Source organism: Rattus rattus, chromosome 6, assembly GCF_011064425.1.
Source record: "Rattus rattus isolate New Zealand chromosome 6, Rrattus_CSIRO_v1, whole genome shotgun sequence".
Classification (NCBI taxonomy): Eukaryota; Metazoa; Chordata; class Mammalia; order Rodentia; family Muridae; genus Rattus; species Rattus rattus.
Window position 1 is genome coordinate 18,843,628 of NC_046159.1, and position 17,298 is coordinate 18,860,925.

Consider the following 17,298-nt stretch of genomic DNA (forward strand, 5'->3'; position numbering starts at 1 on the left):
TATCAGGAAATCAGCGTTCAGTCCACTTGCAAACACTTCACAGATTTACCCACAGTCCAGACCTGTGGCTTCTGGAGGGCAGCAGCCCTGGAGCGACCTAGAGCCAGGCCTCAGCCAATTCGGCAGGAGTCAGCAGGTTGGAATAGGTTAACCTATAACCTATCCCAATTATCAATTATCTCTAGGTTTACCCTCTTCCAATTATACTGTTTGAGTTTGCTTAGGGGTGGGCACCCCAAGAATATTCCTGGAGTCAGGACCTCACTGTGAAATTCATCTCTCAGTTTCTGTTTATCCCAATCTCTAGGCCTAGGGAAGCCTTCCAAATAGGGCCAGATGAAGTGACTTCTTTAAAAGCAGAAGAGATCGGGAGCTGAGGACTTTTCCTAAAAAAGAGTCAGACATAATTTTCTCAGGAAAAACCAAGTGAACCACAAAGCAGGGGCCGCCATGAATGCGATATGAGGAGACTAAACCCAACAGTGAGAGACAGAAGGACAGCGATTGCAGCAACTGCTCAGCTTCTCTGGAACTGTGTCAGACAGCTGTGCTGCCTCATGGCTTTCGTCCTTCCCAGTGGATATGGCTGTGCCAGTCACCGTTTTACCAGAGTTAGTTAACATTGTCAGAGTTTCACTGATTGGTATGTTTAACTTTGACTATTGTAGGTCTTAATATTATAGTTATCTTTTAAGACCCTTATGACTTTTATAAACCTCAAACTTTTTTCTTACTCATGGCAAAACATTTTTTTTTAACAAAGGAAGAGTAAAAAGTTACCTTGAAATCTGTCTTTTTCATATGAGCCCTGTGAGCAAAGCAAACTTGTCTATGAGTTTGCCTTTCTTACCCGGGAACCCGGGAGCTCTAAACAGCGAGGCCCAATCTTCATATGCAATGCATGGACCAGACAGCTGCCATTAAACTGGTAAGTTGCAGTTAGCCACCAATACCACCTGAGATCTGAGAAGGATGAATTTGAACAGAAAGTATAAACCAAATGGGCTCTGTATTAATTCAATGACAGACTTAACTGCTTCCTGGACACTTACCCTAGGGTCCTCCTCAGCAATCTTGGTAATCTCAATAGAAGGAATAGCTTCTGTCTTCAGGGGTCACACAGGACAGCATTAACTCTTTGACTGCCACACAGCATTGCACGGCCATCTAGCTGCCCTGCTCTGAAGATTCCTGTGGGTGAGGAACGTGAGAGACTGGCCCACATTACAAGGGAAAGAGTGGCAGTCAATTCTTCAGAATCCTGCTTGTCCACAGTCTCAGTAGGTTCCTCCCGTGGGGGAGGCATGGGGCAGTCTTTTCAGTGATTAGCATTAATAATAACCCAAGAGGACCATCTTTTGATGGAGAATTTAGTGTTGCCTTTAGGAGTTGGTATTTTAAATGCCACATTTAGCAGATCTCTAAAAAGGTTTTAGGGCCAACTAATTAGTATATTTGTTTTAAATACATTTCATCTGTTTTGTGTTGCTTGCTTTATGTTTATCCTTGTAAATAGGTATAGAAGACTGAATAAAGCTTCTCTCTGTGAATGAGTAAATTTTCATTTAGTATCATTACAATTGTTGCTCCAAGTATTTTAAAACATTTAATCAAAAAATAAAACATCGAATCATTCATAAGATGATGTGATGGTTTGCACATGCTTGGCCCAGGGAGTGGCACTATTAGAAGGGATGACCTTGTTGGAGGAAGTGTGTCACTGTGAGGGTGGTCTTGGAGACCCTCCTAGCTGCCTGAGGATGCTCAGTCTGTTCCTGGCTTCCTTCAGGTGAAGATGTAGAATTCAGCTCCCCCTGCACCATGCCTGCCTGGATGCAGGGATGCTGCCATGTTCCCTCCTTGATGATAATGGACTGAATCTCTGAACCTGTAAGCCAGCCCCAATTAAATGTTGTCCCTTTTAAAACTTACAGTGGTCATGGTGTCCGTTCATGACAAATGACCACTAATTTGTATGTCTTGGTTATTTTTTCATACAAACGTGTAGCTTTTGTAAGACTAGTATTTAAACTTTGATCAGCATTTCTAGGCTGACATTAGTTCTTAGAAACTTTGAACTTGACTTACAGTAGTGGTTTCAGACTATCAGTGCTGTAGGCCTAACAGAAGAATCTAACAGGAAGCACAGTAGCCATTGATGGATGCCCCATCTATATCCAGCAGTAAAAGCCTGTCCCTAACTTTAGCACAGATTGCTACCAACAGTCAGCATCTGCATTCCAGCCTATCTGGGCTTTTAGCTATTACACAGCTCTGTAGAGCCAGCATCAGGCTTCTAGATACTGCAGAAACCACAGCCTTTGCTCCAAGTGTGCAAGATTCTGTAAGGTGTGGCCTTTGCTCTGGAGGGCCCAGCATTTCTCAAATCTTCATTCCCTTTTCAGACTTGCTTGCTTATGTATGTATGTATGTATGTATGTATGTATGTATGTATGTGTGTGTGTGTGTGTATGTATGTATGTATGTATGTATGTATGCATGTATGTATTTCTTATCTTTCTCCTGTTTTCTGTGGAGTTCCTTTTTAGACATTCTTATTTAAACCCCTAGCTCTCTAAGGACCTTTAAAACCGTTAAGATCAGCAGCTCATGTGAGCAGATCACATGCATATTTGTAGTCACCTAAGGCTACCTAGACACCATTTCATGGAACAGTTTGGCGTTGTCGGCAGCAACAGTTGTTTTTCTTGAGTAAAAATAACAAAGAGGAAGTAACTCAAGCAGTGGAGGGAGAAGTGACTGACTTCACAGTGACTGACTTCAGTAGGGCCTGTGCTTTACCAAAAAGAAAGCATCTCCAGTTTTTGTTGCTTGTAGTTGTGGCCCTAACTCTCTAGCTTTTTTAAAATGTGTATTATTTATTTATTTCTTATTTATTATTGGACATTTTTAAATTTCAGCTTTCCTGCTTTCCCCTCGAAAAACCCTCTATTCTATCCCCCTGCCTCTTCTTCTATGAGAGTGTTTTTCCTCCCCAACCACACACCCCTTAACACCTCCCTGCCCTGACATTCACCTACACTGGGGGGTTCAGCCTTGGCAGGACCAAGGGTTTCTCCTCCCACTGGTGGCCAACAAGGCCATCCTCTGCTACATATGCAGCTAGAGTCATGGATCTGTTCAAGTGTACGCTTTGGGTGTGCTTTGGCTCCTGGGAGCTATGGTTGTTTGGTATTATTGTTGTTATGTGGTTGCGAGCCCCTTCAGCTCCTTCAATCCTCTCTCTAACTACTCCAATGGGGACCTTGGCCTCAGTTCAATGGTTGGCTGCTAGCATTCGCCTCTACATTTGTCATGCTCTGGCAGATCTTCTCAGGAGACAGGTGGATCAGGTTCCTGTCAGCATGCACTTCTTGGCATCTACAATATTGTCTGGGTTTGGTTGCTGTATATGGGACGCATCCCCAGGTAGGGCAGTCTCTGGATGGCCTTTCAGACTCTGCTCCACACTTTGTCTCCATATTTCCTCCCGTGAGTATTTCTCTTCCCCTCTCTAAGAAGGTCTAAAGCATTCATACTTTGGACTTTCTTCCTCTTGAACTTCATGTGGTTTGTGAATTGTATGTTGGGTATTCCGTTCTTTGGGTTAATATCCTCTTATCAGTGAGTGCATACCATGTGTGTTGTTTTGTGATTGGGTTACCTCACTCAGGATGATATTTTCAAGTTCCATCCATTTGCCTAAGAATTTCATGAAGTCATAGTTTTTACTAGCTGAGTAGTACTCCATTGTGTAGATGTGCCACATTTTCTGTATCCATTCCTCTGTTGAAGGGCATCTGGCTTCTTTCCAGCTTCTGGCTATTATAAATAAGGCTGCTATGAACACAGTGGAGCATGTGTCCTTGTTTTATGTTGAAGCAGCTTTTAGGTATATGCTCAGGAGTGGTATAGCTGGGTCCTCAGGTAGTGGAATGTCCAGTTTTCTCCCACACCTCTGCTGCTCCACACCCTGCACATGACCTTCGGATTTGTGCTCTGGCTTCTGCCCTAGTCACTTAGTGTGATGACCTCTTATACCTGGTGCATTTTCTTCCTTCGCCATTGCTGCTGAGTCCACACCAGAATTTCTGTTTCTTTGTCCCCCCTTCCCTCCTCATCATCTTTCCCTTCCTTTGAAAATATTAGTTTTCATTTCCTGAACCTTCCTTGTCTTAGTTTGCTTTCTACAGGTCTGAGAAAATACCAGGACCAAATACAAGTTGGGTTCATTTGCTTATGTGTCCTAATCACACTCCATCACTGAGGGAACTGAGGGCAGGAACTCCAGGTAGGAACCGGGAGGCCCTGACAGAATGCTGCTTCCAACCTTGCTGCCCAAAACTTTCTTCTCCATGTGCTTTCTTATTCCTTCCATGGTCACCGGGCCTGGGGTGAAACCTCACCCAGTGTGCTAGTCACAGCCCACGCTGTCATCTAACATCTTTCAAGAAAAATCCCTGGCAGGCAGGCCTACAGCACATTTTAAAGGGGACATTTTCTCAATTGATGTTCCTTCCCCTCCTCCCCTCCCCCCAGGTAACTGTAGCTTGTGTCAAGGTGACAAAAACTGATCAGCAAAATTAACCACTTATCCACTTGACCCACAAAGAAAACACTAGTAAGTCATAATATTCCCTTCTTGTTTGTCTCCAAGATTTTGTTAATATGAATTCAACAATAGAAAACATAGTAAAACTTTAGAAGTCCCACAGTCTTAACACTTTTTCAGCACTTTAAGAGTCTAAGTAAAAGTCTATTGTCTCTTTAAAAGTCTAAAGCCTCTCAACTGTTGGCTTCTATAAAACCCTGAACCCCTCTAAAGCACCAGGACACAGGTTCTCCCAACACCTTTCTAGTTTCTTTGGCTCTTTTCCTGAGGACTCTCACTGTTCAGCTGGGAGAGCAAGTCTTCCTGCCTATGGAGGTCATTGTGTTTGTGGACTGGCTGACCCAGGTCCCCTCTGTTGTTGACGATTAGTCAGGTGCTCAATGTTGCCCCCTAGTGGTCAGACCTCCCCATGACTTTACTAAAGTCTGTCCTGTAGTGGGCAGGCAGCGAGCAGGACCCCAGCACAGCAGGGGCTTCTTCTGAGGGCTGACAGGGGCCAGAGCTGTTAGTGGTTCATGCAACCCTGCAGTTTCAAGATCTTCCTCCTTTTCGAAGACATCCTAGAGACCAAAGCTAAAGTTTCTTCCTTCCTAAGGGTAAAGAATGCCGTGCACTCTGCACACGCCCTTCCAGTGTGTAAGCCGGCCTGATGCTTCTACTACATGGCTGTAGTGGATCCTGTTGAATCAACATGGGTGAATGAATGCAGGTCCAAGACCCTAAATGCACATCCACGGAGTCTTATATGCTCTGGGATAGTTTAGAACGCATTCCAACCTAACACTGTGAACTTGCTTAGAATATGATGAGATTGTGGTGTGCGTGTGTGTGTGTGTGTGTGTGTGTGTGTGTGTGTGTGTGTGTTTGACTTTTTTGGTAACATTGTGTATCCTGAAGTTTGAACTTTGAGAACTACATTGTCCTGTTGCAGTATCAATGAAAATTGCAGAGGCCTGGATATGCCTGATTTGCACCCTTGATTCTCACGCATTCACCCTCAGGGCTGAGAGGTGGATGCATTAGAACCTGGCAGGAGGTCCTTTCTTGCTCCCCTCTTGGCTCCAGTTCCCCGTCTTGCCATGTGTTCTTCCCCTCTCACATGCTTCTTTCCCTAGGATGCTGTCTGCTTGAGTCCTCAGCAGAGGCCACATCAGTCCACTTCCTTTTTTTTTCGGGGGGGGGGAATCTTCTTCAAAATCATGAACAAAACAAATCTCTTTTAACCAAAGTAGAATATGGGCTGTTCGTTTAGAAAAATAAGGGGAGAAGGGGCAGAAAAATGCAGGTGATGAGCTGGTCAGTATCATTAACGCTGGGCAGTGTGGTCAGTGTCACCAGAGCTGGTCAGTGTCATCAGAACATGTTATGTGCATGCATAGCCACATCACAAGGAAACTCACTATTTTGTATAATTAACAAATTCTTATTCAATGTTGAAAAAAGTAAGAATCAGATCTGATATATATGTATGTACATATGTATATGTATAACCTGGCCTCAATTACTTTATTAGATCAAAGTAAATTGCTTCAAACAGAAGGGTTGTTAGTGGTTAAAAACTATTTTGCATTTATTTCTCACACTTTATTGTTATTTTTTCCACTTTTAAACATAATTTGTCATTGATTATTGGGAATTTCACACAATGTACCCTGATCATCCTTACTTACCAGCCCTCCCACGCCCTCATGCACACACACATTACCCACCATCGTGGCCTCCTCTCTCTTATTTTTTTGTCCATGTAGTCACTGCAGTACAGTCAAACTCCTGGTGGCCAGTCCCTTAAAGAGGAGTGGGCCTTCCCCTCCCACACTCTCCTGTGCCATCCATTTGTGGAGAGCTACATTTCAATGTCCTTATCACAATTTTTAAAAGTTCTCTCGATGGTTTCCTGTTTAGAATGTTACTTTTTGGGGGATGCAGGTGGAGGTTAGGTATTGTCACTGAAACTTTCTTTGTCCCTCTTTGTCATCTGTGAGTCTGCAGTCCTCAGGACCTCTAAAGAGGAAGCTTCCTTGTCCTTTACAGTCAGGGGAAGCACGGATCACGAACCTCCACATGGTATCTGCTGGAAGCACGGATGATGACATCCACCCGGCCTCTGGTGCCAGCATGTTCCACAGACTCAGCATGGTCTCCAGTGGCAGTAAGGGTCATGGGCACCAACACAGTCCTCCCAGGAAGCCTAACCCACAACATCAACATGGTCTTCAGTGGTAACAAAGGCCACAGGGGCCGTGGACACAGCAGCAGGACCATGGACCCAGACATAGCCCCTGGTGGCAGCCCGGACCACAGACATCAACATGGCCTTAGGTGGCAGCAGTACAGGACATCAAATTGCTTCAGCCTCTCCACAGCCTAAGCACAACTCGGTTCCTCCCCCATCCCCACCCCTCCACTCAAAATTCATTCATCAAAAGGGCATGGAGACTGCAGTGCATCATTCAAGATATAGATGTATATTTAAATATATGTAAATACACACATATTCATATACATGTAAACACACACATATATTTATATATGTACGCACAATTACACATTAAGTGGGGAAAAATTTAATCCCAAACACCACACTGAATTCAGCACAAATGAGAAAGAATAGGGAGTGGCTTAGCTACCAAAGATGCTATTGCCTTTGCAAGCCCAACTGCCCGAGTTTGATCCCTGGAATTTATGTTGAAATCCCCATTTCCTAATCACATTCCACATCGTCCTCTGCTATATGGTCTATTTTTGATAGTTGCATTTGAATTTTTTTCCCAGTTAAAGAAAATATTCCAAAATTTAGTAATTGATTATAAGAACCATTGTTTTCTATGACAGCCTGCAGGTCAGAAGTGTAGGGAGCTGAGCTGGCTACTCTCAGCCTAGTTTCTTTTCAGACTTCACTCAAGGGACATGGCAGGGCTGGAGTCATTTCAGACAGAGATGGGAGACATGGCCGACCTAAGACAGGTGGAGGATCTCAAGTTGTTTCTCAGGGGCTGGGATGCTTGCCTGAGAAGTGAGGTTCTGAGGCTGACACAGAAAGCACGCATGCTTATACACAGACAGACAGACAGATAGACAGACCCACAGACGGGTGGGAGAGAACTGGAGACTTCCTTTCAAACATATAGGAAATCACAGTGTGCCCACCGAGGTTGCTTGGAGTCCCTGGTTTGCCTCTAATCCATTCCACAATGCTCAGGCAGATGGTAGCTTTGGCAATGTTGTCTGCTGTGATGAAATGAAGAAAGGAAATTACACCTAGGTTCTTAAAATCATAGCAGTTAGATACATTTACTAGTTGAGTTGACTACAGTAGTCACATGGCCATGCCGGAATTCATGGGCACCTAGGTATAGTCCTATGTGGCCTCTGTTATATTCAGATGTCAAGGGCCCTGCAGAGGCTGAGCATGGGACGCTTGCTCTGTATTTGATTGATGGGTGCTGTGAGAGGTGACTGGATCCTGAGGGCTCAACCTCCACCAATGTCCTGTTTCACCCGTGGCTTCCTGATTTACAGCCTCACAATAGAGAGGTGAGGACAACTTCCTGAGATGAAGCCTACCTGTTGGAAGATCCTGGAGGTGTGTCTATCTTACCTTTGGTTCCTTTGTGGTCTCTGGCTTCCACATGTCACCAGAGGAGTTTTGCTCTCTCCCATGTTCCCTGCCAGTGTGTTCTCCATCTCCATGGGCCTAGAAGCATGACACCACCAGTACTAAAACTCCGGAATGAAGTCCAAAGTAGCAATTTCTGCTTTGAACTTCTTCCAGATAATCAGAGATGAAGTCTGATTAACACGTTGCAGAGGAAAAACCAGCAACAAGCTGACATAAGAATCCATTTTTGAACAGCATCAATATTTTAATACTTGCACAAAGCATTCCAGAATTCAGAACAACATGATGTTAATATTGCAGAATCTATGCTCATTGTAATTTTTTAATCTTTTAAGGAGCAAAACTTTGATGATAAGTGTTAGTTGCCAACTTGGCAGTCTCTCTGGAGTCACCCATGAGACCTGACTCTGAGCACACTTGGAGTCTTTAGAATAAACAAATCTTTGGGAACGTGGAAGGAGCCAACTTAATTGTAGGCTGGACCATTCCTATCAACTCTGCAATGGATAAATGGAGACAGTGAATTGGATACAATCACTCATCCTTCTTCTTTGTGGTGGATTCCACAGGACCAGCTGCTCCAGCTTCTACTGCTTCGACATTTCTGCATTGACGGGCTGGACCTTGAACTGAGACCCGAAATAAACCCTTCCCTCTTTAAATTGCCTTTATCCAGAAGATATTCTATCACCGCAACAGAAAATGAAATGAAGGCAACCACCTTGTATGGATGCAACAGCATGAGAATTGGATTTGTCTGCCCTCCTTATCCTTTGACTTAAAGAACAGAAAATTGTAGCATTGTTTAACATCTTGCCCCATCCTAGTCCAGGGCATGTATGGATGGGTAGAAATTCTGAAGCCCTCCCTGGCAAGGACATCTAAAGCTGGTGCTGGGATAGTTCTCCTGCGGTCTGGACTCCTAGAAGGAGGTCCCTCGATCTGAAGGAGGCTGATGAGAGGAGCAATGGGCAAGACGCCCTGGAGTCCACTCCTGTTTTTTCTTGCTGCTGAGTGGTTTTCCCACTCTGACTGTGTCCCTGGAGTGTTGGAGTTAGTGTGAAGCATCCCAGTATTAGTGTCCCGAGCAGATTGTGGGCGAATTTGTTGTTAGATGTGAGTGAGGTGTGAGTAAAGTCCCGTGTATGTGCATGTTTGCCCCGGGCTGCTGTTGCGAATGTTTTGTTGAGAGGCGTAATTGTGTAATGTAGTGTCTGTGCGAGTGTGGTGTAAGCATGAGAGCAGCCTAGATTATAGTTGGGGGAGCTGCGTTTCAGTGTTGTACTTTGTTTTCAGGAGAGGTGAGTGCGGGGGCTGGGGGTCTAGTTGTTTAGTTGAATTCTTCCAAAACAGTAGGAAATATGTAGGCAAGTATGTCGTAACTAGGAAGCTTCAATTAGAAATACAGAGGCCTGAATACTTGACGGTCCTGTTGGAAGCCATACCTAAAGACACTTTCTGAGCACATTGGTGGAGATGTGGGAGACACGGTTACAGCAAAGTGGAGAGCCTTTGGTACAGGCTCAGATGCTACCTGGTGATGCTCTTAGCTCTTGGATGGGTGGAAGCTATCTGTCTGTTAATATATTCCAGAGAGAGCTCGTCTTCTGTGGACAGTGACAAAGATCAGGGACAGAGAAGAGCAATTACCAGTTATTAAGAGGACTAGAGATGGAGGGCTGGAGAGATGGCTCGGTTCCCACGGGATCTGATGCTCTCTTTGGACCTTCATGATTACCAGGCATGTGCAAGATGCACAACATGTATACAGCAAAACACTAGTGTGCATCAAATAAATGACCTTTCTTCCTCTCTCTCTCTCTCTCTCTCTCTCTCTCTCTCTCTCTCTCTCTCTCTCTCTCTCTGTCTGTCTTTCTTTTTCTTTTTTTGGGGGGAGAGGGATGGCTAAAGATGGCCACAGCTTTTCAAACCCTCTATGGTCAATAAAATGCTAATTGGGCAGCCATACAGAGTGATATGTGGAAGTTGCTGCTTCTTTTGAGAAACTTTCAGTTTTACAGGGCTTGAAAGCAGCAGGCAGTTACGTTTCACATTTGTGTGTGTGTGTGTGTGTGTGTGTGTGTGTGTGTGTGTGTGTGTGTGTGTGTGTGTGTCTGTATAGTTGTTTTGCTTCTAGGTTGATTTCCACAAGACATCAGTTTTCACTAAATTTCTCTGTAATCAAAATATTCCTTTGGATAATTTTATCTTACAACTTTCAGTGACTTTAATCCCATGAAATTCTTAGACATTATAACCTCAGTTGTTTACACGCACTTTAGATTTGGTTCTCACTGATAAAAACCCTAGAGGAGTTGGGTCCCCACCCCTGGGGAGAGCAGATGACCCTAGTAGTGCAGAGACCACTTATTTACTACTCTCCCCTTAAGGAGTGTAGTAAGCACAACCTTTGAGTTGAAAATGTCACCATTTTCCATCCAGTCTAAGAGGTACCAGGTGCCTTTCCTGGGTCATGTCAAGCTGAGGCCATACCAGGGAAAGCCCTACCATTCTGGAATAGAGACTGGGTCTTTGTTCCCGGAACCCTTTGGATTTGGAGATGGCTTTCCAAGGTTTCACTACTCTCTACTGTTAGACCCCAGGTTATGACTTGGGACACTGCATCGTAGGCCTTGGTGCTCCTTCTAGACTTGGAGATGACTAACACTGAGCGTAAACCTGATCCTCAGTTACCCTTGGGATGTCTGCTACACAATATATCTAAATAGGTGCTGTTCCAGCCATATGTCCAAAGGGCCCAGTCTTTCCTTGTTCTGTGGCCATTATACCCCTTGGATAAAGGGCCACCACATTATCTTGGCAATAACATCCTTCGTGATCGTAAAAGTTTCTGCAGGCCTCTGGACAAATGACCTGAACTCTCCTATATACAGGACTTTAGGGAACTGTACTCTCTCCTAACTCCCACTGTCCCTTCACCATACTGAGCACAGGGCTCCAGGTGTCTCCTGTCCCCTCCCTTCCTCACCTCGCAGCCCTACTCACCTTCTGTCCAGTGTGGCCCCAGGATTGGGGGTGGCAGTGGCAGAGGCAGTGCCAGCAACACCAGCATTGATTGCATGGTGATGGTGAATGACTCCGCTTGCTTATTTAAGAAACCCTGCCAAGCTGACAGGAGGAAAGTATACACACGGAGTGAACAGCACATGACTGGTTGCCATCTTGACTTTGGGACTAAAGAGAGTCAAATTATAGCCTCACCGCCATCTTTCTTAAGAGCAACAATATGTCACATGAACAGGGAAGCCCATCTCAGAAAGATACTTTGAAATTGATATAAGGGTTTTTTGTTTTGTTTTGTTTTGTTTTTTTTTTTTGGTTCAAGTCTCATAACATCTACTATAACTAAGAGATACAAGTTTATAGCCACAAACCTTATAAATGATCATATCTTTTAATGTGTTCAGAATTATTCTTAAAGTCATGTTGAGAACTGATACAGGTAATAATTAAAGCTTTATTTAGCCTCCTGTTTTGTGTTTGCTAGATGCACAGTTTAGAGCAGATATGTAGAAGCAGACATAAATTGTCTTACCCAGATATGCTCAGTAGGTTCTAGCCCTCAAACCTGTCAGAGCCCTACTGAAAATGGCATTTAAAATCTTAAACATACGATGCTTAAAATGACTGAGACTCCCAAGTCCTAGTAATGGCACCTGAAGATCTGCAAGAAGATACGTACACAACAAGAAAGGATTCAATCCGGATTGCAGATTATATCCACTGGGATAGACTGTGGCATTGCCTTGCCTGCTCCTGAATCCCAGTCTGCACGAAAAGCCAACAGGGACACTGGGCATGCCTGGCATTGCCTAAGTTAAAGCAAGATCAGCCTCCTAAGTTCCTCCTCCACAGGAAGGCCTCTCAGATTCGCCTGGCCGAGCAGCTAAAGATTGATCTTGTCCTGAGACCTGTATGCACAACAAAGCCATTGACATCACAGGGTCCTAGTGCAGTGACTGTCTGGGTAATGGGTGAGTCTGTCATTTTAAATGACACCTAGGCCTTTTAAATTACAATATATCCTTCTCAAGTCTCTGAGGATTTAGAACCTGGTGATCACCAACTGGTGTCTCATGGTAAGTAATGGGATAGGAAGAGTTTGTATTAGGTCTGAGGATATGAAAGCTTCCAAAAAATTAAGGGTCTAAGAAAGTGTTTAATGGTGTAGGAAGATGTTCTGAGGTAGGTAAATGCAAGTTATGAGGGATTTATCTTTTTGTAAACTTAAGATTCTTGTAATCTTCAGGGAATCTTCTTGAATCCACCTCTCACCAGTCAAAAGAACTCAAGATAAGTTCTGTCAACTCACAGCTTATTTTCCTCCACACCTGCCTATTCCTGGGAGTGGGATCTATCTAGAGCAAATACACACTTGGACAAATGGGACATCACTTTACCAAAAAGAAAATAATCTCCTGGGGCCTATTGCAGTCTCCAAAGCAGAAAGAGCTCTCTTCCTTAGGACAATTAAACACCACTGCTCTAAATTCACACATTGTGGTACCAGATAACCAACGCTGAGGCAAATTCTATAGATAAATCACAAAACCTAAATCAGGGACAAAACTTCTATAAAGAATCAAAAGCCCAAGCTGAACAATACTGAGAGTGAAGGAATGACCAACACTGGAAGAGATGTCACCATTACCTCTCCAAAATCTTGGCCTGAAAGGTGCCCATTTCAAGAAGTAGACATCCAATTTCAAGAAGCTGGGACACTATCTAAAATAAAGCAAAGTTTAAATGAACAGGACCTGAAGGTCAGCTAGGAAATTTAAGGCCATATGTGGCTATAGCCATTAACTTCTCAGAAGGGATGTGTTATAGCGGTGGAAAACACAAATTAATAGCCCCCCAGTTTCAGAGGCTGACCCAAAAATTAAAATCCTACAAAGAGAAGATCTCTGCAATGATATTAAAAGGAAAAATGAGACGTCAATAATTAGCTGAAATAGATCCAGATGAAATTATGGTAACTTTTACTAACTCAGAGAGTGCCTTGTTATGGACATAAGATGAACCTTGGCAAAAAGCAGGCAATAATTTCTTGGGAGAAATTAACAACAGACAGGGAAAGCAAGCAACTTCAATTCATAAAAAGAACAAATTGGATTCTTCATAATATAATTAAAGGAATTCCAATTTCTGGAGCCCCTACATTTTGCACTGATGCTAATAAATCAGGAAAGGCAGGATATAAACCAGAAGATATAAGCAAGGTGGCTGAGAGTCCCTATAAGTCAGTTGAAAAATCTGAATCATATGTAATACTCGTGGTGTTATCAGATTTTCAAGGGCCTCTTATTATAATAACTGACTCTCAATATGCAGAAAGGCTTGTTTTACACAAAGAGGTTGTTGAACTTGTTCAGGATAATTCTGTATTGACTCCACTATTTAGTCAGCTACAGCAAATGATCAGACATAAGAGTCATCCACTATATATAACAAACATAAGAGCCTATGCAGGCCTTACTGGCCCTATGACATAAGGTAATAATGAAATTAACCAGTTATTGATAGGAAGTGTACCAGAGGCTTCAAAATTACATAAAACAACCATTTTAACAGCAAAGATTAAAAAATATGCTCTATCACTTGGCATCAAACCAAGGAAATTGTTCCTCTGCATACTGCTTCATGTTTTCTCTCTCAGACTCCCTCTGACTGGGCAGTCTGTGAGCCATTCAGTCAGAGATCCCTTGGTAAATGGTTACCAGGCATTCATACCAATTCCATGGTGGGCCCGAAATGTCTTGCCACCATACACTGTCTTGAACTCAATTAAGTCACCACATGAAAGAACACACCACACAACAACCTCTAATCTAATTGATAAGATATAATTTGCCCATCTAGACAGCACAAAATCCTGTGAACACCATTCTCGTAAAACTAGTCACAACAGGGCTGGAGAAATGGCTCAGTGCTTGAGAGCACTGTCTGCTCTTCCAGAGGTCATGAGTTCAATTCCCAGCAACCACATGGTGGTGGAATGCTATATACATAATAAATAAGTCTTTTTAAAAAAATTAGTTACAACATCCTGTATCTCTGCTCAGAGAATTATCTTTTTTTTTTTTCTGGAGCTGGGGACCGAACCCAGGGCCTTGCGCTTGCTAGGCAAGCACTCTACCGCTGAGCTAAATGCCCAACCCCTCAGAGAATTAGGATGCCAGCCATGAACTTTCTCAGCACATAGAACCTGGAAGGCAAATGATGCCAGCTTGCCCTCCTTTGACAATACCAATTTTCCTACTTCTCTTTGGGCCCCAGAAGGGAATTCTTCCTCCCAATTAAGCTAGACACAAGCAAATGAAGATTGTTGTCCTACTCCTTCAGGTTGGGATGGATGGTTCTGGTTATTTTATGAATCGTAGACATGTTGTCATTTTAAGGGATAATTTGCTAATGTTGTAGATTTGGACAGGGAGGAAACTAGAGAGCTTAGACTCAGGGATTTCTACCTTTCCTTTTCTCTTCTCTATCTTTCCTTCTTAGGTAAAGGAAGGGGGCGTGGAAGAAAGAAGGAGGGACATAGTAATATTCTAGACATTAGAGGAATAGATAAATAGGGATATGTTATCAAATTTACTCTTTAACAAAACATTGTATAGCCACATATTGGTAGAAATCTTTATCATTGATGCAAATTGGAGTTATAATTTTGCATTGGTACAGAATTTATAGATTGATGTAGATCTAAGGTTATCATTAGTGTGAATTTCTTATATTGATCCATATTGTTACTCTTTGACAGTCACTGTGCCTATGCATCTTATCTAGAATATAAGGCTTAGACCCAGTCCTTCTAATAACTGATATTACAAACTGTTCATGATGATTGAATAATGCAAATAAATGACAGATATTAAACTCATAACTACATTAAGTTCTTATTTGATTATAAGAAACTATTTTTAATTTACTCAAATTGGAATGACTAGGAATAGTTAAGGTTTATCAATTCAGATATACTCTACATAGATAGTCTTTGAACGCATCAGAATTCCACTGAATATGATATTTAAGGCCATTTCTTTATTAAAGATCATTTGACTAGGGTCATATCTGTTCCTGACAGTACCCACTTCTTGTTTTAAAAAAAATTGAGTATTGGAAAGATCAGGAATCCAAGGCATATATCTAAACATAATAAAAGCATTTTACAGTAGACCAATGGCCAACATCAGAGTAAATGGAGAGAAACTTGAAGAAGTCCCACTAAAATCAGGGACAAGACAAGGCTGCTTACTCTCTCCATATCTATTCAATATAATATTTGAAGTTTTAGCTAGAAAAATGAGAGTACAAAAGGAGGTCAAAGGATACAAATTAGAAAGGAAGATGCCAAGGTATCTATATTCACAGATGATATGCTAGTGTACATAAGCGACCCCAAAATGTCAATCAGAGAACTCCTAGAATTGATAAACAACTTTATCAAAGTGGCTGGGCATAAAATTATCTAAATCAAATCAGTATTTTTCCTCTACATAAAGGATATCCTAGCTGAGAAGGAAATTAGGAAAATAGTACCAGTCACAAGAGTCACAAATAATACAAAATATCTCGATACAACTCAAACCAAGCAATTGAAAGATCTGTATGAGAAGAACTTCAAGTATCTGAGGAAAGAAATCAAGAAGACCTCAGAAGGTGGACCACGGTCATGGACCAGTAGAATTAACATAGTGAAAATGACTTCTTACCAAAACCAATGTATGGATTCAATGCACTCCCCCTAAAAATTCCAATCAACTCTTCAGAGAGATAGAAAGAGCAATTCTCAACTTCACAGGGAATAACAAACCACCTAGGATAGTGAAAACAACCCTCAAGAGTAAAAGAACTTCTGCAGGAGTTACCTTCCTGATCTCAAGCTGTACTACAAATCATTAGTGATAAAACAAAAAAACAAAAACAAACAACAAACAACAAACAACAAAAAAACACAGCATGCACGGCCTTGGTACAGAGACAGAGAAGTAGATCAGTGGAATAGAACTGAAGACACAGAAATACACCCATACACCTATGGTTACCTGATCTTTGACAAAGAAGTCAAAACTTACAATGGGAGAAAGAAGCATTTTCCACAAATACTGCTGGTCTACTGGGGGCTTGTATGTAGAAGTTAATGCAAGTTAATCCATTTTTATCTCCTTGTACAAAGCTTATGTACAAGTGGGTCAAGGACTTCCACATAAAATGAGGTACACTGAATCTAATAGAAAAAAATGTGGGAAATAGCCTTGAATACATTGGCACAGGGGGAAATTTCCTGAACGGAACACCAATGACTGAGGCTCAAAGATCAGCAATTGGCAAATGGGACCTCATGAACCTGAAATGCTTCTGTAAGGCAATGGACACTGTCAGTATGACAAAACGACAACCTACAGATGGGAAAAAGATCCTTACCAACCCTACATCTGATAGAAGGCTAATAACTAAAATATGCAAAGAACTAAAGAAGCTAGAGTATAAAAAAACAATAAATAAAATTTTAAAAACCCAATGAAAAAATGGGGCTAAACAAAGAATTCCTAACTGAGGAATCTCAAATGGCTGAGAAGCACCTAAAAAATGTTCAACATCCTTACTCATCAGGGAAATGCAAATCAAACAACCCTGAGATTTTACCTTACATCAATCAGAGTGTCTAAGATAAAAACTCAGGGAAGAGTAGATGATTGTCAGGATGTGGAGGGAGAGGAATACTCCTCTATTGCCAGTGGAATTCCTGAAGAACCAGCTATATCCCTCCTGTGCATATATCCAAAAGATGCTATATTATGCCACAAAGACACTTGCTCAGCTATGTTGATAATAGCCTTTTGTATAAAAGTCAAAAGCTGGAAACCACCCAGATGTCCCTTAACAGACAAATGGATACAGAAAATGTCTTATATTTTTACAATGCAACCCCTCAGCAATTAAAAATGAGGACTTCATGAATTTGTCAGGCAAATGGATAGACCTAGATAATATCATCCTGAGTGAGGTAACCCAAACCCAAAAGAACATCCATGGTCTGAAC